The following is a 25250-nucleotide window of genomic DNA, read 5'->3' as shown; positions in this document are numbered from 1 at the left end:
AGTTTGAAAAACATCCTTGAGTCTTATTGTCAGAAAAGGAGCAGCAGGATAAGAACCAAGAAGTAAGCAAGAGGAAGAATTCCTTCTTCCTTAGGTGGAAGTTGAAATTTTAAAGGCAGACCAGAGAGATATGCATGGAAAAATTAGATCATGAATGCTAAAACAGAAACAGAGAAAATCACAAAGGAGATAAATATGGTTTTAACCTTCCTGAAAACGTGATTTAGAAATAGGTTTCATGTTTGACTTACTGTTTAATTGAAAACCGCACTGGGTTCTGACAGAATCTAGCCAAGAAAAAGAGAGACAAGGTCTCAGAAAGCTTCATGGAATAAACTTCCCCAAAATGGTGGTGGTGGTGGAGGGGGAGTTCCCCAGAAAGAAATCTGTTAAAATCACAATTAGCATCTATACGAGGAGTTATCTGGAAATGATCGCCTTAAAGATTGTGACAGCTGTTTGAAATAGTTAAATAAATTGGACTGGTCTGCAAAAGGAAGTCCAGAGGACCAGCATAAAATATTCAAAGGATTACAGAGGATCAAAGTGAAGTGAAACTCTTACTGTGTTGAGGGGCAGGAACAGCTATTGCGTGTGTCCTGAGGGAGCCAGATTAAGAAATTTATGTAATTGAGATTCCAAGAGAAGGTGCAACAAAGATATTCAAGGGATGCCAAATTGGAGAATAATAGATCAAGGTCAGGCTTTGGACAGAGGTTGGTCTGTTGGGAGAATTCCTCCTGAGTGAGAATATCCAATCCATAGACTTGAAGGTGGCCAAAATTTGTTTGAAAAATAGTTGCTTTCGGAGCACCAGAGCTCACTCATTTCCTATTTCTTATTATGAAAGATCCTCACTGAGCCAAATTTATGAAAAATGGTTACACAAATAAATATCTGTCCAGAAAGCAAAGTAACAATGAAAAAAAAAAAAAAAAACCAAGATCTTAAGATTTTGTAAATGGTACTGATTTTATACTGATTAGGGAAGCAAAGGGTGCATTTAAGAAGCAGATTCAAGTTTCTGAAAAGTATTGAGAGATGACTGAGGCAGAAAAAGATATAATAACAAGAGAAATGCTATTCATGTTCAGCAAATTACAAATGTGAGAAATTTCCATGTCTTAGGAGCATGTGGCAGGGTATCAGTCTACCCTGGACCCCAGAGGTACATATTAAAGACTCGAGAGAAGCTTCAGTATTTGAATAGGTTGAGGAGGACTTTTCTGCTGAAATAAATGTGGAGATGAAAGAGAAATTACCCAGGAGGCAGGTATCTTCAACTTAAGCAATTCAAAAGCATCAATTCTTTGGTGCTTAGCCTTCTTTATGGTCCAACTCATACATCCATTTGTGACTACTGGAAAAACCATAGCTTTGACTAGATGGATTTTTGTCAGCAAAGTGATGTCTCTGCTTTTTTATTTGCTAAGTTGATCATAGCTTTTCTTTCAAGGAGCAAGTGTCTTTTAATGTCGTATCTGCAGTCATCATTCAATTAAATATGCAAAAAATACCTCAGCTTAAGACCTGATAATTGGGGCTACCACCACAAGAAATTGCTAAACTTGCAAAAGGCAAGGATGTCAAAAATGTCACTCTCTGAGAAAGAAAATCATATGCATAGGTGAACTTTCTGCCACTTGTGGTATAATCATATTGCCAAAATTAATCTCTAGGTGGGACATCTCTTGCAACTATATTTAAGGTCCCAAAGATGGAGATCTTGGGCAGCTGACCTTGGTTTGATTCACACCTGGTGAGGTTTATTTTATTTTATTTTATTTTTTGGTGAGGTTTAAATATACAAGAGAGTGCTTAGTTTCTGCTATGGTCTTTGATAACACTAAATCCTAGGTCTGGAGGACTGCATCAAGCCTGATGACTGGCTTATTTTCTAAATTTTGGGGGTATAGAACTGTTAGAATATTCTGTTTCTTATTAACCTTTGGACTCTGAGGCCCTGGGTTTTCACTTACTTGAATTTTAATTCATAGGAAAAAGTACATTTGATTTAAAGTTTTTAATTACTTTAACTTACAGGTTTTGAACTTTTGTTTCTTTAGGAAATTTACCTCACTGAGAAGACAATTTGATTTCTAAATTTAGTCTTTAGCTTATAACTTTTGGTGAGATTTAATCTTTAAACTTTTCCCTCAGGAAATTCATAATAGGAGAGGTTTATTTTGAATCCAAACTTAAGTGAATAATGTGTGTATATAAATTAACAATATCTGCTCAGAAACAGATATTGAGATAGTGGAATTTCAATTTTTTAATTTATTAATGAGGCTTCAACTGTTTCACATAAAAATATTTTAATAATTTATTTAAAATCTGAAGTTTATGTTTAAAATGTTGTACTTTGTTAATCTTGTAAAGCGAGAAAGAATAAGAGCTAAAATAACATAATTTTGTTGCCTGAAAAATAAAATAGTTGTTTTGATGAGAAAAATGACTTTTAATACTTCTTGAATTTTGTGCATATTATGTTGGAGGAAAGTTAGGGGAAAAGTTGAGAGCTCCAGGTAACATTTTAGAAGAATTTACAGACGTTTTAATTTAGCACTGACTTAATCACTGTATTTAATTGTCACTGGATGATATAAATCATTTTAAGTATTTTCTTTAGTTCAGTCACTCAGTTGTGTTGGACTCTTTGTGCCTCCACGGACTGCAGCATGCCAGGCTTCCCTGTTCAACACCAACTCCAGGAGCTTACTCAAACTCATGTCCATTGAGATGGTGATGCCATGCAACTCATCTTGTGTTGTCCCCTTCTCCTCCTGCCTTCAATCTTTCCCAACATCAGGGTCTTTTCCAAATGAGTCAGTTCTTTGCATCAGGTGGCCAAAATATTGGAGCTTCAGCTTCAGCATCAAACTTCCAATGAATATTCAGGATTGATTTCCTTTAGGATGGACAGGTTGGACCGTCTTGTAGTCCAAGGGACTCTCAAGAGTCTTCTCCAACAGCACAGTTCAAAAGCATCAATTCTTTGGTGCTCAGGTTTTTTTTATAGTCCAACTCTTACATACATACATGACTACTGGAAAAACTGTAGCTTTGACTAGAAGGACATTCATTGGCAAAGTAATGTCTCTGCTTTTTAATATGCTGTCTAGGTTGGTCATAACTTTTCTCCAAGGAGCAAGTGTCTTTTAATTTCATGACTGCAGCCACCATCTGCAGTGATTTTGGAGCCCCACCAAAAAACAAAGTCTCTCACTGTTTTCATTGTTTCCCCATCTATTTGCCATGAAGTGATGGGACCAGATGCCATGATCTTCATTTTCTGAATGTTTAGTTTTAAGCCAACTTTTCACTCTCCTCTTTTACTTACATCAGGAGGCTCTTTAGTTCTTCTTCGCTTTCTGCCATAGGGTGATGTCATCTGCATATCTGAGGTTATTGATCTTTCTCCCGGCAATCTGGATTCCAGCTTGTGCTTCATCCAGCCCGGCATTTCATGTGATATATTCTGTATAGCTGCATCACTTCATGGGAAATAGATGGGGAAACAGTGATAACAGTGTCAGACTTTATTTGTTTGGGCTCCAAAATCACTGCAGATGGTGACTGCAGCCATGAAATTAAAAGACGCTTACTCCTTGGAAGGAAAGTTATGACCAACCTAGATAGCATATTCAAAAGCAGAGACATTACTTTGCCAACAAAGGTCCATCTAGTTATGGTTTTTCCTGTGGTCATGTATGGATGTGAGAGTTGGACTGTGAAGAAGGCTGAGCGCCGAAGAATTGATGCTTTTGAACTGTGATGTTAGAGAAGACTCTTGAGAGTCCCTTGGACTGCAAGGAGATCCAACCAGTCCATTCTAAGGAGATCAGCCCTGGGTGTTCTTTGGAAGGAATGATGCTAAAGCTGAAACTCCAGTACTTTGGCCACCTCATGCAAAGAGTTGACTCATTGGAAAAGACTCTGATGCTGGGAGGGATTGGGGGGAGGAGGAGAAGGGGAAGACAGAGGATGAGATGGCTGGATGGCATCACTGATGCAACGGACATGAGTTTGAGTGAACTCCGGGTGTTGGTGATGAACAGGGAGTCCTGGCATGCTGCAATTCATGGGGTTGCAAAGAATCAGACATGACTGAGCAACTGAACTGAACTGATTCTGCATATAAATTAAAGAAGCAGGGTGACAATATACAGCCTTGACATACTCCTTTACCTATTTGGAACCAGTATTTTCTTGATAAACTTATTTACTCCCATTCATCAAATAAACTTTGTATGGAGTCAAATAACAATCATAAGACCTTGGATTAAAATAATGAAAATTGGAAGAATATTTTTACTTCAGTGGATGATGTTTTGTGCCAAGATTGCAAAGGCTTCATTTATGCATTTAGTAGAAATTGTGAAATGGGATGTTTACAGAGATTTGGCTTTAACTTCTAATAGTTTAATAAAGATGCAATACAGCCTTTAACTTTACAATCAAAAACTATACCTTGGTTACAAATGCTGATGTTAATAAACAAATGATTAAAATGATTGCATATATAAAATTACATAAAGAAAAGTATGATAATGAAACAAATGAAATTATTGTAAAAATCATATTTTAAGTAAAATAAAATAAGATACCATTTCAATCGAAATTAGTCAGGTGTCCACCAATCAAACGAAAATGCAATTGTTTTGATCACTGAAGAAAACAAATCTTTCATTTTATTGATTCCTGAAAATTGTCCAAATAAACTTGCAAACTTTGTTCAATGAAGTAGGGGAATGAAATCAGTGAAATTAAGCCTATTAAACAAATATTTCAATAAATTATTTTATGACTCAGTCAATAATAGAGATACTGAATATATAAAAATTTCAGAGGATTCAGATAACAAAGGGAGTTGATCTTAATATTGATTTAGATATTAATTTATATTACTATACAGATTAGAGATTTTCACAGTTAAAAGGCCAAATTTTAAAAAAGTTTAGTTTGTATTATTGAAATAAGAGCAAAATCTGAGAGAGTAGCACTGTGAACACATTAATGGATATTCCTTATTAAATTATATGTCATCTAAAATGTATAACTTTAATTGGGAAGCTGAAAAGGTTGATGAAATTCCAAGATCATGGCTTAGACAAGTTGTTACAAGTCTATCAAACAAAATTATATATTAAAAACATTATACAAATTAACAAATAATTTAGAAATTATTGGAATTATTTGATCACTGATTTATACTATAGGATATTCTTTAGGATTTTACAATATATTGTATATTTAGAAACTAAAAGGAACTTTGTTTTAAATACTGATTTACATTACTATAGAGATTATCAAATCTTTTATACATGAACTCTAAAAAAAAAGGATATTTAGTTTCTCTATCTACCAATTTGTTATCTCATTTGTTAAGACATTCAAAAATTGAGTAGAAAAAGAGAGTGCTTATATCTTTGCAAGGGCTTCTTGCATAGCTCAAATGGTAAAGAATCTGCCTGCAAAGTGAGAGAGCTGGGTTCGATTGCTGGGTCAGGAAGATCCCCTGGAGAAGGTCATGGCAAACCTCTCCAGTATTCTTGCCTGAAGAATTCCATGGACAGAGGAGCCTGGTGGGCTACACTCCACGGTCTTACAAAGAGTCAGACACGACTGAGCGACTAACAGTACATCTTTGCATATTCCAGCCCTCAGGAAGCAGAAAGGGCAAGGACATATGCCTTAGTGCCTAGCACTTCCAAGGTCTGGGCAGCCCATCTCAGGACATTTTAGGATGGAAGAAGCTACTATCATCTTTGATCAGGAACATGGGAAAGAGTAAGAGGGAACTGAAGATAGAGTTCCAGAGGAGGATAAAGGAAAGGGGGCCTGGCCTTACTGCAGCTGTAGACCACACTGCACAATCTGTCTTTTAGAGAGACCCTGACCTCAGCTCCATGATCTAATAGAATGTTCCTGAAGTTGGCTGTATCTGTTTTCTATTGCTGCTATAACAAATTACCACAAAATTAGGTTTAAATTTTCACCTGTTTATAGTTCATAGTTCTGTAACTCCAGAGTCTTGTAAGGGAAAAGCCAAAGAGAGAACTGACAGATGCACCGAGGCACAGGGAAGAAGGCCATGTGAAGATGCAGCCATAGGTCGGAGTTATGTAGCCAAGGGGTGCTTGGAGTCACTCGAAAGACAAAGAAGGGGTCTACCCCAGAGCCTGGCTTACCCTTTGATTTTATATATATATATATATATATATATATATATATATATATATATATATATGTATATGTATATATAGATACAGATATAGATGATACAGATATATAACTGAATCACTTTGCTGAACACCTGATTCTAACACAACATTGTAAATCAACTATAGCTCAATTGAAAAAAACAAAAAGAAAAAAAAAACCCCACACCTCAAATCTTCTGATCCCTATTCATAACCCTAAACTGAACCATAAGTTTTTAGTGGGAAGTACTTATAAAAAGTATTTTTGAAGACTTTCAACTGTGAAAAAAGTGACTATTAAAGTTTCCCTATATACAATGCAAGGTAATTTTGTTCACAAGGCCTGTGTCTGCTAAAGGTAAATAATAAAAATTTTACCAATTCAGGGGACTTCAATCACTCCCACTGCGAAATACACTCACCTGGAGGTTACTCAGTTAATTCAGTCTGTGTTTCTCATCTCTTTCTCTTTCCCCTGTTCTCTGGAGAAGGACTGTGGGTTCTCAGGGGGGCCGTGCCAATCCTGCCAAGTTGCCACCCCTGACCCTACTATCATCTTCTGTTCTTCCTGGCCTCTGCTGAGGGCAATCCAATGTGTCTGCAAACAGCAGCTGGCCTCTGTAACACTCAGTGTCACAAGACCCAGCGCTGCAACAGCCTCCTTTTCTCCAGGCTTCTCCCATTCCACTCGTCCCAGCATCTCTTCTCTTCTCCTTGAAACTCGGCGAGCCTCTGAGGCTGTCTTTAGACCCAGACATTGGTACATCCTCTCAGGCATTCTACTTTACTGCTCAGTGAAAGTCGCTCAGTCGTGTCCAACTATTTGCAACCCTGTGGACTAATCCATGGGATGCTCTAGGCCAGAATACTGGAGTGGGTAGCTTTTCCCTTCTCCAGGGAATCTTCCCAATCCAGGGATCAAACCCAGGTCTCCCGCAATGCAGGCGGATTCTTTACCAGCTGAGCCACCAGGAAAGCTTACTGCTCAGCGTCCATGTTAGAAACATGCGGTAGTACCTTGCAGAAGCCTGTAGTCTTTTATATTCTGGGAGCCTCTCAAATATATTCTGGATTTCTATCACTGTTTTCTAATTACACACACACACACATATAAAATTGAAGTATCAATGACTTACAATGTTTCAGGTTCACAGCAAGGTGATTCAGTTATACAAATACACATATATTCTTTTTCAGATTATTTTCCACTACAAGTTATTGTAAGATATTGACTATAGGTCCCTGTGCTATACAGTAAACCTTTGTTGCTTATTACATATCTATTTTTAAAATTAGAAATCAAGCATTCTATTCATACTAAGTCAAACAAGTAGAATCAAAATGTCATATATTTTTTAGTTAGGCAAAAATTCATAAGTTTTCCAATATATATATATTATACATATAATTTGTATATATGTATACAAAAGCTTTTCTACTACACTTGGTAAAGGCTTCAGAAAGAACATAAAAAGAAGAAGAGATGGAGAAATTGGAAAACATAAACTAAATGAAACGGGAACACTGACTATGAAACAGAAAAATTGAAACAAACTAGATAAAAGCAAAAGATCATCATATAATCCAGTTGTTTTTAAACATGGCTGCTCATTAGAAACATATCTGGAGCTCTGGAGAAAAAACAGAAATACCTGGGCATTTGTATTTTTCAAAAAATTCCAAGATAATTCTGATATTCATCTGGATTTTATAAAGTGATTATAGTTTCTTTTTTTTAATTAGAGGGTAGTTTTGGTGATACAGAATTCTATTCTTTTTCGGTTGACTAATCATGATACAATCATATTGTATCACTCCCATCCCATCCCAGAAATGTGGACCCATGAGGGATCCACAATCCAAGGTTGAGCTATGTCCTAGTAATTCTCCCTTATTATTCACTGTCCTAACTTCCTGATCTTTTTTTTTTTTTTTTAACATTTATTTATTATTTGGCCACACAGCATACAGGATCTTAGTTCCCAGACCAGGATCTTAGCTCCCCCTACAATGGAAGCTCAGAGTCTTAGGCATTAAACTGCAAGGGAAGTCTGCCAATCTTTTTGAAATAGACTATTGTCATAGATTTCCCCCTCACTCTCTGATTTATGCATAAACACTGTACTCTGAGACCTCTAAGGATCTCAGGCTTTGGAAATCATCAAGACGTTGTATCACTCAAAAAAGCTGAGCTTCTATAATAGAAAGGTTTGCTTTTACTTTTTTTTTTCCTTGTGAAGCCTGATTTGAAACTTGAAGATGAGCCTTGTCTTCTTTGCAGTTATAGTCTCAGTGGCCCTGAGGGAATTCATAAGCAAAGATCTAGTGGCTATCTGGATGGCAGGAGGCTAATCTGTACCAGACACCAAGAGAAAAAGAAGCTGAAGTTAGTTTACATCAAAATGTTAACCACAATACTTTACACAAGGCATCAGCAAAAAGGAAGTGCTACTAAAGGTTTCTTTTATATATTTTTCTTTTCCTATCATCTTTAAAATTTTAGTGAGATGCGATTCCTAGTAAAATAGCTGCCTGCAGTACAAATGGCCAAAATCCAGTTGAGTTAGCTATGAGTAACAGAGATAGAGATTTATAAAGGTACTGAGCTATCTCAAGTAATCCAGGGATAAAAATGAGGTTGCTCAGCTTACAATACAGCTGACACCAGGCATGTAACATCATCAAGACCATTGGCGTACCGGAACCAGCTCTGCTGCTGCTAAGTCACTTCAGTTGTGTCCGACTCTGTGCGACCCCATAGACGGCAGTCCCCCAGGCTCCCCCATCCCTGGGATTCTCCAGGCAAGAACACTGGAGTGGGTTGCCATTTCAGTCAATTATTAAATTCAAGAATTTTATAAGCTGGTTGTAAAACACAATCATCATTAAAAATTAAACTTACAGTTAATTAAATTATATTATTTAGGTACTAATTTATCAGGTCTCACCAATTCTTAATTTTTTTTTACTATTATTTACTTTAATATTCTCTATTTGGTATTTTAGTATTATATAGGCTCCAGAAATTATTCAGATTTATTGTCTGTATGTTGGAAAAACTGTATAACAATGTGGTACGAGGAATCTCTTTCCAATTCACATTTGGTAACATCCCATTAGTTAGTATGAAATCAGCCATAGGCTTCTCTGGTGGTTCAGATGATCTGCAATGTGGGAGACCCAGGTTCAATCCCTGGGTCAGAAAGATCCCCTGGAGAAGCGACTGGCTACCCACTCCAGTATTCTTGCCTGGAGAATCCCACAGACAGAGGACCCTGGCAGGTTACCATTTAAAAGGTTGCAAACAGTCAGACATGACTGAGTGGCTAAAACACACACACACACACACACACAGAGAAAAATGTGTACCGCAGAAACTGGCCAATGCTACAAATAGCCCTTGTTTTTTAAGTAGGGAACTGATTGTTAAACATTGTCCAGCATACCAACATTCAGGACTGTCTCTGTCTTTATTTCCAATGTCTTTTTCTCTCATCCTTTCATACCTCTGCTTCACTATTCCTCCTTTTTCCCTACTGGCCAGTTATCTCTGAGTTTTTATGTGTGTTGCAAAAAATATGGATACCAAGAAGTTTTAAGACTCACAATTTATAATCGAGGCATTCAAAGATAGTACTACTGTGCTAGCATCAAGGGGATGAACTGAAATAAGCAAAAACTCCCAGAACAGGGATGCTGGGAGATGATCTCAAGATTACTTCTATATTGTCACAGTCACATCCCCTGATTAGACTTCTCCCTTGAGAGAGTTTCCCATATGGGTGCTCAGGGTATCTCCAGGAAGTCTGTCTCCTGGTGTCCTGATTGCTTTCTTTCCATTCTAGCTTCTTGCCACTGTCCTCGATGCAAATTAAAGAGTGTTGCCAGATTCAAATGACTAGATTGATTTCTTCCTCTCAAAGTGAGACTTTGACACAAGTTTAAACGAAGAAGTAGTCTTTCAAGCTGCCCAGGGAGGGCCAATAAAACAGAAAGATTCCTTTTGAAAGTAAGTTAAACTTTCACTAACCCCAGGAAGTTCAGAGGACTTATTTTTCCAAGCTCTCATAACTGTAGTTAATTTGCTGAAAAATGTATTCTATAAAATATGAAAGGTTCTTTATCAAAATTATTTCAAAGGCTAGGGACTCTCCTGAGCTTTCTTCCCAGCCAGGATGATAGAAAAATGCTTACTGGACAGAATGATGCAATTCAAGTCCCTCTACAAAGGTGACATATTATTCCAATTACATGACAAACCTGCATATAATTTCTCTGTTTGATATGAAGAAAGCAACCACCACAGGAAGCTCTTTGTTGAATTCTGTCATATGAAAATAAAATTCCAGAGATTCTGTTATTCTTCTTTTGAAGAATTAAAAAAAAAATTTTTTTAAGAATCAGCTGCCTCTCCTAGAAATCCATTTTTGATTAATGACACAAAATATTTAATGCTCTTCTGGTTGACTTTCATCCCCAAACCATTTATGTGCACTAGTTTCTTTAAAACAAAAAATCTGTGAGTAAAATATTTGCCACACAATTCAAAAGAATTTGTGTTTAAATGCTAAAGACTTTCTGATTTATCTTTTATTCCAACAATTCTATATAAACTTGACTTTCAAAGAAACCAAGAAAAAAATTGAGAATAGGCCATGTTATGATAAGATCAGATCAGTCGCTCAGTCGTGTCCGACTCTTTGTGACCCCATGAATCACAGCACGCCAGGCCTCCCTGTCCATCACCAACTCCCGGAGTTCACTGAGACTCACGTCCATCGAGTCAGTGATGCCATCCAGGCATTTCATCCTGTCGTCCCCTTCTCCTCCTGCCCCCAATCCCTCCCATCATCAGAGTCTTTTCCAATGAGTCAACTCTTCACATGAGGTGGCCAAAGTACTGGAGTTTCAGCTTTAGCATCATTCCTTCCAAAGAAATCCCAGGGCTTGATCTCTTTCAGAATGGACTGGTTGGATCTCCTTGCAGTCCAAGGGACTCTCAAGAGTCTTCTCCAACACCACAGTTCAAAAGCATCAATTCTTCGGTGCTCAGCCTTCTTCACAGCCCAACTCTCAGAAAGGTATATTTTAATTTCCAAAATTAGAACTCTTAACATTCTCATTAATATGGCCCTGGGTCATGTCTGATATCTGCTTTACCAGTTATGATGTTTAGATAACTAGGTCAGAGCTCACTCCATTACTCCCTTCCAAATATCTCTGCCCAGGTAATTTACCTCTAGGAATGGAGTCCTAAATTTTGAGGGAATTGTGATCAAATCCAGGTCAGAGACTCTAATGTGCATTTCTCAATCAATATCACTTAACACATCCCTGGACCTACAGAAGATGGCCAATAAACCTTGGTTGAATAAGAAATGGATGAAAGTGAGAAACCCTTCTTGAGAACTTCACACTTCAAGAGCAATGTATCTGTAATCCTTGGGAATATTAATTATAGTTTCCATGGTAGTTCAAACCTGCAGTTTTTTCTCATATGAAGAAAGAGAAAATAGAAATGTGTAATAGCTGAATTGTGTGTGTTATGTCATAATGTTGTTAATATGTGATATTTTAAATGCTTTCTACAAAGAAAAGCCTCTTGATGAGAGTGAAAGAGGAGAGTGAAAAAGTTGGCTTAAAGCTCAACATTCAGAAAACAAAAATCATGGCATCTGGTCCCATCACTTCATGGGAAATAGATGGGGAAGCAGTGGAAACAGTGTCAGACTTTATTTTTGGGGGCTCCAAAATCACTGCAGATGGTGATTGCAGCCATGGAATTAAAAGATGCTTACTCCTTGGAAGAAAAGTTATGGCCAACCTAGATAGCATATTCAAAAGCAGAGACATTACTTTGCCAACAAAGGTCCATCTAGTCAAGGCTATGGTTTTTCCATTGGTCATGTATGGATGTGAGAGTTGGACTGTGAAGAAGGCTGAGAGCCAAAGAATTGATGCTTTTGAACTGTGGTGTTGGAAAAGACTCTTGAGAGTCCCTTGGACTCCAAGGAGATCGAACCAGTCCATTCTGAAGGAGATCAGCCCTGGGATTTCTTTGGAAGGAATGATGCTAAAGCTGAAACTCCAGTACTTTGGCCACCTCATGCGAAGAGTTGACTCATTGGAAAAGACTCTGATGCTGGGAGGGATTGGGGGCAGGAGGAAAAGGGGACAACACAGGATCAGATGGCTGGATGGCATCACCGACTCGATGGACATGAGTTTGGGTGAATTCCGGGAGTTGGTGATGGAAAGGGAGGCCTGGCGTGCTGCAATTCATGGGGTCGCAAAGAGTCAGACACGACTGATCGACTGAACTGAACTGACAAAATTGGTAGTTAGAACTAGAGGCTGAATTAAATTCATATTAAAATAATTTTTGCAATAATATTTCATGGATGGTGCTGTGTACTTTCTACAGTATCATGTTAGCATAAGAGACATCAGACCTGGTTGCTCCTTTCTGAGTGATGAGAAGATTAATTAGTGAGTTTGTCTCATCCATCAAGTTCCTTGTCAACATTTACCTAATGGTTTTAGCAGCCACTGATGATCTTTTGCCAAATCCGTTATTCAACTAAGGATTATAAAATGTTGACATACTTAATTTTACCATGTCTTCTGAATTATCTGTTCTACTATAAATAATTTTTCCACATTAACTATTTGTTACCTTGAAATGTGGTTTGTATAGGAAAGGCAGAAGTGCTTGATTTATTTCCTTTCTTTACCGGTTTTCAGAATAATAAGATGCTGCTCTAGCAAATCAATGAGGCTGCCTTTTTTGTTTTTAGTATCATGAAGAATTCAGATTTTTCTTTATATATGTAATCTGTTTTATACAGTATGGTCATTCTTTTCAGCGCTAAATTTTTCATTTTTATGCCAGTGAGAACTTCAAGTTGGCTCCTGAGACCTTTTGACCTGACTCCTATTATCTTGCAATAGCTTCCCTGTCTTTAGTTCAACAACACATACTAGAATCATCTTTTTATTTCCTGTCAGAGACCTGGAACTAGTTTAAAAAGGATCTCTAGATCTTTTTCATGAGAAATAATAGAGACCAAAATCTGTGCACTAGAGTTGCTTATTTATACTAGGTTGCACCATCTGAAGGCCTTTTCAGTATACAAAGGTATGAAATAGGCTATTAAATTTTGTTATATTAGCAAGATAAAAATAAATAAGCTGTACTGATATTCCAATGGAAACATAAAGTCATTACATGACTTTTAGTTAATTTCACTGATTTTGCATTTCTCTTTATTTTACAAATGTTCCTAAAAACATTACCACAATTGTTTATTTTTTCTATTTTCCAACATATAATTAGTTTAAAATATCATTGCACAATGCAGTTAAATATTTTTTGATATTCTTTTGTTCTTAAACTAAATACTGCTGCTGCTGCTGCTGCTAAGTCGCTTCAGTCGTGTCCGACTCTGTGCAACCCCATAGACGGCAGCCCACCAGGCTCCCCCGTCCCTGGGATTCTCCAGGCAAGAACACTGGAGTGGGTTGCCATTTCATTCTCCAATGCATGAAAGTGAAAAGTGAAAGTGAAGTTGCTCAGTCGTGTCCGACCCTCAGCAACCCCATGGACTGCAGCCTTCCAGGCTCCTCCGTCCATGGGATTTTCCAGGCAAGAGTACTAGGAATGTACAAATTGCTATGTGTTAAAGTCACTTGAAATAATTCTTCTCAATGTCCATTCATCTCACTTTTTTTTTTGATCACCAACATCTCAAATGCCTATTTTCTAAGGTGGAAGTATGAGTGCCTCTAGCTTTTCTATCATGTCTTCAAATCTCTATCTTAGCTTACCTTTAATATTTATACTTTTCACTTTTAGATGTTCAAGGTTATTAGAATACATAACTGGCTCTACAATTATTGGAATTTACTGTTTGATTTGGTTTGCTTTCTGGAATTTATAATTGCCTTTATTTTTTCTTGAACAGTTTGATTTTGTCATTATTAAACATACCATTTTTGTTTTTACAAATATCTTTCATAGAAAGACCCCCACTTTTCTGCCCTAAAATGCTTCATTTGCTGTCCAGCCTTGCTCCATAGCTGTCATTCTGCCTTTCTTTTATCCTCAGTTTTGCTTCTCTATTTTCTGACTCTCTCATTTACTCCCTTATTTTGCTGGGCTAAAGTCAAGTCCTTAAAAAGGTATTTGGGAGTTTTTCCAGACTCAGTATAAGTACTCCCTCAGATTCATGCAACTGTTCTGCTCTCCCTGAGTGCCTCAGCTCTCCACTTGGCATCTTGCCCACTGCAGTTCTACCAATGGCTCAATCCATTCCCACAGTCATGGAGCCAATTTTTTGTAGTTGTTGCCACAACTGCATTATGAAGAGACCCAACCAGGGTGCCAGTGATGGAAAGAAGAACCTGACCAAGTAGCTTCACCGGACCTGTACAGCTTCCAGAATCTTCCCAAAGAGATGGGTAACACAATCATGAGCTGCTATGATGTGGGTTAGACTTGAACAATAAGAGACCTGAGACAGAAAGAAGGTGACAGAATAGTTCTAAAGATTCTAAGTTCTTCTTCCTTGATTATGGAACATTCTGGAACGTAGAAGTTTATATGGCCTTTCCAAACCTAAGAATTGGTTGCCCAAATTAAAAACATTTGGCCAGCTCAAAGAAGTACCACTTTAATTTTCTACTCCTCCTTTTCTACTTTATTCCTCTCTTCCCCCCGCTCTTTCTCGCTTTCATGGAATTGGACTTCCTAATAAAGAGTCGGCGCCTTACTTTACTATTATGAGCTAAGCCCATCCTTGTCCTCTTTTTCTATATTTCTAAAATTTAACATCAGTGATGTAAAATTACAAGACTCCAGAGGGACAGTAGGCAAACTTTTATGACTAGTTTACCATTCTGAATGGCATGTCACTGTCACTAGCTTAGGAGATAGGCATGTCGCACTGGGCAAGTACGTGCATTGGGGCCAAGGCAAGAAGAGTTTTCGTTCAATCATTTACTCAGTGCATATCTGATAAACCTATGCCAGATGCATGGGATTCAGAAATACACGATACATTCTCATACTCTGATGATTTCTCATGGAAATATACCTATTTTCTGAACGAATACTCTGGCAATTTCTCAGTCATGGTATACCTGTCATATACTTTGCTAAGTCATTTGCTAAGTCACTTCTGCTGCTGCTGCTGATGCTAAGTCACTTCAGTCGTGTCCGACTCTGTGTGACCCCGTAGACAACAGCCCACCAGGCTCCCCCGTCCCTGGGATTCTCCAGGCAAGAACACTGGAGTGGGTTGCCATTGCCTTCTCCAATGCATGAAAGTGAAAAGTGAAAGTGAAGTCTCATGTACTTTAATTTTTGTCAAAACTCCTCTGTTCTGTCCTTATTTCTAGGGAGTTGCATAACCTGAAGGTTGGCCTTTGAAGGTGGCAAGAGAGTCTCAATCTCCTTATCTTTAACTAACTGTTTTTTAAAGCTTCTCTCTCTGACATGGCTGAGAAATGACTGTTCATAACACAGGCTGGAAACGATGCCGAAGGGAAAGTAACATTTTTCTCTTGTTCTTTTTTCTCAATTTACTAAGCTATTGCATCCACTTACTCATGTGTTTCTCACAACTCAGGAGGTAAACAGAGCGAGTGTTGTTTCTTCATTGCATAGAAGAGGAAATTGAGGCTGTAAGATTAAACTGTCTGGCTCATGGGTACTAAATGCAACATCAGGCAAGAATTCCAGTTATACCTCTTGGAGAATTTTTTTCAGTGGCATTTTAATAGAGTTTGAAGGCCCAGGTAGAAGATGGAAAGACACTAAAGGAATCTCTGGGCCTTCTGTTCTTAGCGCTACCTATGGACTCAATTACCTATGAACACAGGTACAGAAATCAATTTCAGAATTTCCAGACTCAAAGGAAGAGGGAAAGAACCAGGCTCAGGAGTAAGAAAGAGGTGGCCCTGGGCATCCAGGTAGCTCAGTCATCTTGTGGATTCTGTTCCTGGCTGCTCTCAGCTCCAATTTATTCATTCTCATTCTTGGGTCCCACTTTCTTTCCATCAGGCTGTCCAACTCACCTGTTGAGTCTTGACGTGTGTTATGGGATCTTTTTATTTCCATTCATTCATTCAAATGTCCACAGGTTGTTATCTCACCACTGCTGGACACAGATTAGCTATTTAATAAAACTGTATTAAACCTACATGTACACCCTAATCTGAAATTCTGTTTCAGTCTTACTTATAAAAACTTGAGGCATTGCCTTTTCTTTTTCACTGTTTCTTTAATTTCTCGTCTTATGTCCTGACATGTTTATATTCGTAGGAGCAGTGCAGTAATTAGAACTTTTGGATAGTGAACAAAAGAAATTGACTCTGCTACACCAAGCGAGGAGAAGGCAATGGCAACCCACTCCAGTGTTCTTGCCTGGAGAATCCCAAGGATGGGGGAGCCTGGTGGACTTCCGTCTATGGGGTCGCACAGAGTCGGACACAACTGAAGTGACTTAGCAGCAGCAGCATACTAAACAAAAAACTTTAAAAATATATTAAAAAATAAATAAATGTGCATAATATGGGATAATTTGAAAATAGAAGGAAAGGCAAAAGAAACAGACTCACAAGGAGCAAAAAATGAGGTGGCTCCAGGGATCCAAGAGCTGAATTTAACTGATAGGCTTGTCAGCTTGCCACTGCTGAGATGACTCAGCTTCATCCGAGATGAAGGTTTTGTCCTAGATTCTGTGTTCAGAATTCAGAGTCCCAGAGAGTGAGTGGACTTTGTCAGCATTGTGTCCTCTGCTCAAGCCCTCGCTGGGGGCCAACGTGCTCCTCAGTTCCCTAAGATGGCGGACAATGGCAAGAATGAACACCCCTCCCCCACACTTAAAGCACTATGTCAAAAATTAGGGGGAAATGGGTTGCAATCACCCAGTTTGCAGTGGCAAGAGCAATGAGCTGGAACTGTTTCTGCTACTTAGCTGTGTGACTGTGTGAAACAACCAGTGTGCCATTTCATATTTCTACAATTCAGGTTTCTCATTGACAAAATACAAAGCTTGGACAGATGATAATTAATATTCCTTTTGTTGTTGTTGTTCCTAAAACTGTTTTTCCAACTTCACAGAGTTCTCCTCAGTAAGTAGTTTGTACTTTAGTGGTTTAATAGACCAGAAGCATTTCCTCTGCTTCCATTCAGAGCATTGTTCATGGATGAGCAACCCTCGTGTCTCACATCTTTGAAATCTTCCTTCTCACCAGTGCTCACCGTTCTGTGCTGACCCCAATACCTCTCCTTAGTCCTGGCCTTCACTAGCACAGCCCATTCTCTCCTGATGTATGATATTGCATCTCTTTAATACTGTCTATGAAATGCTTTCTTAGTTTCTTTTTCTACCAATAGTATAATCAGTAGAATACAGAAGTTATTTGCTTCTTTATTTTTGTTTTCCAAAGGAACCTTGTCAAACTGCTAGTAATGTTTTCAACCCAATTTTCCCCACCCAGATATTTTTTAAACTGTTAGAAAACTTAAAGTTTTCAAAAAGTTTTCTCTGTTTTATCCAGATATATTTTCTCCAGAACAGCCATTGAATTGGCCTTGAATAAACATTTGAGACAACTTTTGTGCCCACCTTCTTCATGCTTTTTTAATGTGGATACCAATAATAATTTATTTTTTAATTCTTTCAATAGTTATATAGACTGGAGCTGAATTGATTCTATGTACTGCCATACACAATAGGCCACCTGAAGCGAGGAGCCAGCTCATTGGAAAAGATCCAATGCTGAGACAGACTGAAGGCAAAAGGAGAAGGGTGTGGCAAAGGATGAGATGGTTAGATAGCATCACTGACTCAACGGGCATGAATTTAAGCAAACTCTAGGGGATTGTGGAGGACAGAGGAGCCTGGCATGCCGCAGTCCATAGGGTCGCAAAGAGTCAGACACGACTTAGTGACTGAAGAGCAACAACAAATTACCATAAGCAAAACAAAATTTTACTTTTTCATCCTCATGTAATATTAATTTTGTATTACCCACTAAGTTAAGCTCTATTACAAATGCAAAGATACACAAGGTATAGTCACTACCTTGTAGGAACTTATACATCCTAAGATTTTCAAGGGGAGATGAAACATGACAGCTCCCTAAAGTACAAATCTGTATATAATGAGTGTCCTAAGACAGTAGTGATGCAGTGTTAAAAAGTGCAAAGAAGAGTGAAATTATCTCCATTCAGGTGAGCAGGGAAGGCTTCATGGGACAAGGAAATACTGGAACAAGGATCCAGGTAAAGAACAAACAGGTCTCCCATCATCCCCTCTCACTTCCCAATAATGGATTTCCCAAATACAATTAGTTAATTCATTCTTTACTCATTTGTACCCAGCTCTCCAGTGACTTTTCACTATGCTGGGGATAAAATCCCTTCCTCTTACTGTGGCTTACCTTCCACAGTAAGAGGAGAGGGTTTTTTCTCCTACCATTCTGACATTCACCTAAAGATCCTGAACTTTCCAGCCTTCTTTCTAAGTCTTGGATACAGCAAAGGACATTTGCTTTAGGACACTGGTTCTTATTGTTTTTTGCCAGAACTCTCGGCCCTCAGATTTTCATAGGACTGGTATTTGCTTATCATTTAAGTCTCACCCCAAACATCACAGCTGCACTGAGACCTTCCATGACCCCAGTCCAGATTAACACGTTTCCGACATTCTGCTGCATCACTCTACTTTGCTTCTTTTAACTTATCTGAAATTTTCTTGCTCATTTATTTGTTTGCTTTTTAAATTTCTACTTTCTCCTGACTAGAATATTATCAATAGTTTTTATTATATGATAGGCCTTTATGTTAGACAGTAACACAAACATTTGGCTTTATTAGTATCTAATTTATTATTAATTTTATTATTAGAGTAAATAGTAAGTTTTTAAATTCTTCTAAAAACTACTTACAGAAATCAATAAAACAAAGTTCAAGAATTTAGTGAAATTCCCCAAACTTTTAAATATATCTTACTGAACAAACACTTTATGTTTTAGGTTACTTTAATGTTTTAAACACCTTTTGAAAATAGACAGCATACTACTATAATGATTACAAAATTAATAAACACATTAACTTTAAAACCAAGAATAAAGTTATATATGTAATATATATTATATTTTGTCTTTCTATTATTTCTTCTCTTATTTTCCTTGGTTTCCATTAAGATCCCTACACGGGGTTTTGCTAATCTCACCAGATCTTTAAGAAAATGCTATCATTTTAGCCTAACTAGGTTTTGAGTCGGAGAAGGCAATGGCACCCCACTCCAGTACTCTTGCCTGGAAAATCCCATGGATGGAGGAGCCTGGTGGGCTGCAGTCCATGGGGTCACTAAAAGTCAGACACAACTGAGTGACTTCACTTTCACTTTTCACTTTCATGCATTGGAGAAGGAAATGGCAACCCACTCCAGTGTTCTTGCCTGGAGAATCCCAGAGACAGGGGAGCCTGGTGGGCTGCCGTCTGTGGGGTCACACAGAGTCGGACATGACTGAAGCGACTTAGCAGCAGCAGCAGCAGGTTTTGAGTGGCTCAGACGGTAAAGAATCTGCCTACAATGCAGGAGACCCAGGTTCAATCCCCGAGTCAGGAATATACTCTGGAGACAGGAATGGCAACCCACTCCAGTATTCTTGCCTGGAGAATTCCATGGACAGAGGAGCCTGATGGGCTACATACAGTCCATGGGTCATAACAAGTCGGACATGACTGAGTGACTAATACTTTCACTTCATGAAAAGTTTTAATTCTTAGTTGAGACACGGCCCTGACTGAGCAGTCTAAGATAATTTCTAGGCTGCTAACCAGTAGTAAATTTCTTTTTCTAGTAAAATTCTAATCATTGCATTGTGAGGCTTTTAACTTTTTTGTTTTATTTATATAAAAGTTTTAATTTTTTGAGACACAGTAGCTTTCAAAGAGGTAAGGAATTCTTCTAAGTTTTATCCTATCCACTGCCTTGTCACATTGATATATTAGTGTGGTTTGTCAGTACTATTAAAGTCGTATATATTTCTTATTAGTATTTTATTTTAATTAGTTGGACCATCAAGAATTGTCAGCTCCTAGGAGATGAGGGATAGTGTCTGCATAGTCAGCTTTACTCTTTTGTACATTTGGTTAATTCATCATTTAGAACACTCTGTTGAATCCTCCTTTTGCTTGATTATTGTGTGTGACCAGTGAAGCTGATTAGCTGCAGACACCCTTTGAATTTGATCAATTACATGTGCTGATCAGGCTTTCCTTCTCTTGCTACTGAATCTACTTTTGCTGGGATAACCTGGCTTCCTTATGGACTCACTGGATCAAAGAAAGTACATACCTAAACTTTATAGATAGATATTTAGGTAATTTTTTTATATATATTAGCAATTCTTTATATATTTGGATCAATAAAATATGAAGCATATTCTATTAGATACACTCTTCTATATTGTAATACCTTTTGGGGATCTCATACAAACTTTTCTTGTTTGAGTATTATTAGGAACTTCCAGGCTTTCTAAGAGTCAACTTCTTTAGTTAACTTTAGTCACAAAAATTATCATTAATCTTATTTTCAGTTCAGTTCAGTTCAGTCGCTCAGTCATGTCTGACTCTTTGCGACCCCACGAATTGCAGCACACCAGGCCTCCCTGTCCTTTGCAAATAAACTTGGCCAGTAAGAGCCTCTTTAATTTCCCTTTCTTTATTTCAGCACTTGTGCTGACATTTTTAAAGCATGCTTGTGTCCAGCAACATCCTTTGGAGTTCAGTTTCCTTATTTATAAAATTAGTACAAATAGATTGGCCCAGGTTCATACAGATTCTTTTTTCTGCCCTAAAATTTGGCATCATCTACCTTTCAAAGAGCCTTTATTGTGTGCATATGTGCACATGTGTGTGTAGATTAGAGATCAAAATATGGATGCTAGAAACATATAATGAGATCCGGGTCACTGACAATAGTTCCAAAGCTGGAATACATGTCACAAATCTGCAGTTTTCCCCATTCAGCATGTCACATGACTGCACTGATACACACACACACATATATATGAATATATAAAAATATGATAAAGTATGTATTTAAGAGAGAATAAAAATATATAAAAGCATAAATCCAAAAAAAGTAGGTGTTTAAACATTTAAGGTGGAAGACTCCTGGGAAGGTGGTGGCAGTGGGACCTTAGTTCCCCCACCAGGGATTGAACCCAGGCCCCCAGTGTGGAAGCATCAAGTCCTAACCCTTGGACAGCCAGGGAGTTCCTGGTGGCAGAATTTTTAAATTTCCTCAAATCTCATCATGTAAATAGGTACAGGGAATAGGGGAGCAAAACCTAAAACCTACATGGACAACGTCTATCACTAGGTTAACGATAAACTTTCAAATATGAGCAGGTGAAGACCAACCACCATCACCAAGAAGAATCACACAGTTTCAACAACGTTGTGAGAGAAAGCAGAAGAAAGACAAAAGTTTCTGATGTCTCCAGAGCTGAAAAGTATCCAAATTGCCAGCAAGTACTCACTGGTAAACTCATCAAGATATTCCAAGGCTAGCAGCTGGAATCAGGAGGGAGAAGCAGGCCTGAATTCACAGTGTGAGCTAAGAGACCATGGTATGTAAAGTGGTGCTAGAAAAATCTGGTCTTTATAAGCCATTGAGAGTAATCAGCTAAAATTCCCTTTCAGTATCAAATCTTGCATCAAGTATAAAATACTGAAAATAGAACTCCCAATTAGGGGAAAAAAAGACAAAAAAATGGTTCAGGAAAATATTGGAGAGAAAGAATCAGAGTTAGAAGATCTTATAAAAATGTCAACTTTTATTATTGAACACATTTTGAAAATTACAGGAGGAAATCTAGCACTGTGATTCTAGGAAAGCTATCTGGATTTCCCTCTCTGTAATACAGAAAAATGCAAAACATATGAAAAGCATAACAAAAGAGGATTTTATAAGGAGAAAATTTTATAATAAGAAAGAAAATGAGAAGCAAAATAATATCCTTACAGATAATGAAGGCATGCCAGGATGATCTGAATGCAAAAATAGATGAAAACTATAACCAAATTCTTCAAAGTGAGATTAGATGATTTAAGAAAATGTTAATAACCAGGATATAACATAAATCTTAATTCTAAAATTTTAGAACTTATATAATTGGAGAACAGGAGAAGAAATAGAAAAATTTGAAATTTGAGCTTACAAATGTAGAAAATCTTTAATAAATGAAAATGTCATTTCAGAATGGAAGAATCAAACAGGAAGGACACAAGAGAAAATCAATAAACACACTGAATGCCTTAAGAGAAATAGAAAGCAAATGATAAAAAAATGAAAAAGAAGTAGGATGTTAAAAAGTATTTGAAAAACAGTGACAATTATAAGCTGACAGGCAAGGAAGACTAAGCACACATAAAAGGGGATCCTCGGGGCAGAAGCTAAAGCAACAGAAGAGAACAAATACCAGAATATATACATCAAAAGGCCCTTTCTGAAACAAAAGATGGCTTGAAACTACCTGGTGAAAGGGCCACTGCATTCCTGCTTCAGTTCAGTTCAGTTCAGTTCAGTTGTTGTGTCCTACTCTTTGCGACCCCATGAATTGAAGCACACCAGGCCTCCCTGTCCATCACCAACTCCCAGAGTTCACTCAGACTCACGTCCATCCAGTCAGTGATGCCATCCAGCCATCTCATCCTCTGTCGTCCCCTTCTCCTCCTGCCCCCAGTCCCTCCCAGCATCAGAGTCTTTTCCAATGAGTCAACTCTTCGCATGAGGTGGCCAGAGTACTGGAGTTTCAGCTTCAGCATCAGTGCTTCCAATGAACACCCAGGACTGATCTCCTTTAGGATGGACTGGTTGGATCTCCTTGCAGTCCAAGGGACTCTCAGGAGTCTTCTCCAACACCACAGTTCAAAAGCATCAATTCTTTGGTGCTCAGCTTTCTTCACGTCCAACTCTCACATCCATACATGACCACTGGAAAAACCATAGCCTTGCTTATGTAATAGCTAATTCTAATAGCTTGTGTCTTTCTTGTAATATTTTGTCAAACAGCCACTAGAAGCTAAGACTTGCTACTAATATTTTGTCTTTCAACTTCCTCTCTTAAAGCTCTAATTCTAATAGGTACATTAGCTGCTTTATAATTTATTTTGGTGACCATTTTACCATGTGTTTTGTTACTGCCCAATATGAATCCCCATCTTTACAGCCACAGATAGAAGTTTTCTCACTCATCAACCACCACCAGCCTTTAACCCAACTCCACATATTCCTTTTCGCTATAGCACTCCATTTCTGGTGCTATTAGCCAGGATAGATTATGCTGCAGTTACTAACAATCACAAAATCTCAGTGACTGAAACAATAAGTTTTTTTTCTTCCTCATGTTGTATCTCTACTGCACGTCAACTAGAGACTCTGCTTCATGGTTTTCTTATTCTGGGATCCAGTCCTTCATCTGGATCATTGCCAGTAGCCATGTCAAAGGAAGAGAGTAAACAAGGATCTTAGATCAACAATTAAATCTGGAAGTAACTCATATATAACTCCTTTACAAGAACTAATAACATAGCCTTGTCTAAACACAACGGGGTCAGGAAATATATACCTATCTTAGAAAGGGAATGAAACAGTATTTGCCAAAAAACACTAATGACCATCAACACAAACAGAAACAAATGATATTTTATATTTTGCTTTTAGCAAAGCAAAGTCGCATCGTGACCCATTAGATGCTATAATAATCAGTGATTAAGCCTTTCTGTTGCTGGTAAATACTTAGACTGTTTTGCTATAAATATTGCTACATTGAACATCTTTGTACATAAATAACTGTATAAGTAAAAGTAAAGCTTTCAGATCGGAGAAAGAAAAATGCAGCCTTGACATGACTCACAGACAGCTTTCTGTTGTTTGAAGCTGTGTGGCACTCACGGCTGGACCACACTGTTCTCTTGTTGGATATACACAATCTGTGGAATGCCAGCATCAAACAAGGTCACTCTGAAACTGCGATAAAATTAGTCTAAACAAGGCTACTTCACAATTTCTTCTCAGCACTGATAAAAAACAAGGTCTCTGTACAAACACCACAAAATACCAAACAGCCCCTCTTGCAATTGAATAAGACTGGCTGCAGGTTTTTTTTTGTTTTTTTTTTTGTTTTTTTTACTAATTTACAGCTCTAGCCTCATTCTAATCTGCCCTCTCTCCAGGTAAGATTAACTGAGATACTCAGTCATAGACTTGTTGCAACTTTCTGACAGCACCCAATAGAGGGGAAAATTCCCTCTTCCTTGGACTCTTCCTCAAAGCATCCAATCAAAGCTGATATCTCCTAACAGGGAGTTAGAATGTGTCTAACAGCTCTGTCTTCTAATTTCATTTCACTCCTAGTGAGAGTTGCACTTGGTAGGCTATGCCCTGATTCTAGCTTATAGCCACTTTCTTGTTGGCCCACACAGAAAAGACCTATAGAATAAACTGGGTTGGCCAGAAAGTTCATTTGAGTTTTTCCGTAAGATGGTACAAAAAAATAAAAGCTTTTTTGCCAACTGAATCACTTTCCTTTTAATTTGAATTAGCTGCCATTTAAAAATGGAAAAGGATTTCCATCAATAGGCAGATTTATCAATACTGGGCCTACAATTCCAATTGGTTGGAACTAAGTAACACCTATGATAAGGGCTAAGTCACACTGGCTCCAGTTTTCCAGTCTCCATACTTCCATTACCTTACACTGGTCATTGGTTCCTTTGTTTATTTACCTGTCTGGTTTCCCTGGGCTTTCGGGCTAGTTATTCTGCTCATAGCATGCAGATGACAGGAATGAAGAAGAAAAGAGGGGTCAGACTTGCTTCCATTAGAATACTTAAACAAAGACCCCACAGGATATCTTAACTATTTTAGACTAATCTCTGTTTTTCTCAAAAGTATTCACTGAATTGCCTGTTCTGCAGGAGTCCTTAATAAAAGATTAATTGAAAAAATAAGAATT

General features: G+C 37.9%; 1 long non-coding RNA gene across 1 annotated transcript in view; it reads right to left on the bottom strand.

The window, feature by feature from the left end:
* The window catches only part of LOC133247175 (uncharacterized), a 105730-nt gene extending 81394 nt beyond the window's left edge, over positions 1 to 24336 (bottom strand). The window contains exon 1 of the long non-coding RNA XR_009736293.1: positions 24150 to 24336. This is a non-coding gene — a long non-coding RNA (uncharacterized LOC133247175). The remainder of the gene's footprint in view (positions 1 to 24149) is intronic.
* Positions 24337 to 25250: the final 914 nt, after the last annotated feature.

The sequence above is a fragment of the Bos javanicus genome, chromosome 5 (genome assembly GCF_032452875.1).
Source record: "Bos javanicus breed banteng chromosome 5, ARS-OSU_banteng_1.0, whole genome shotgun sequence".
In the NCBI taxonomy this organism is placed as follows: Eukaryota; Metazoa; Chordata; class Mammalia; order Artiodactyla; family Bovidae; genus Bos; species Bos javanicus.
The sequence above is the reverse complement of the archived record's forward strand: the minus strand, read 5'-3'. Positions and strand labels throughout refer to the sequence as shown.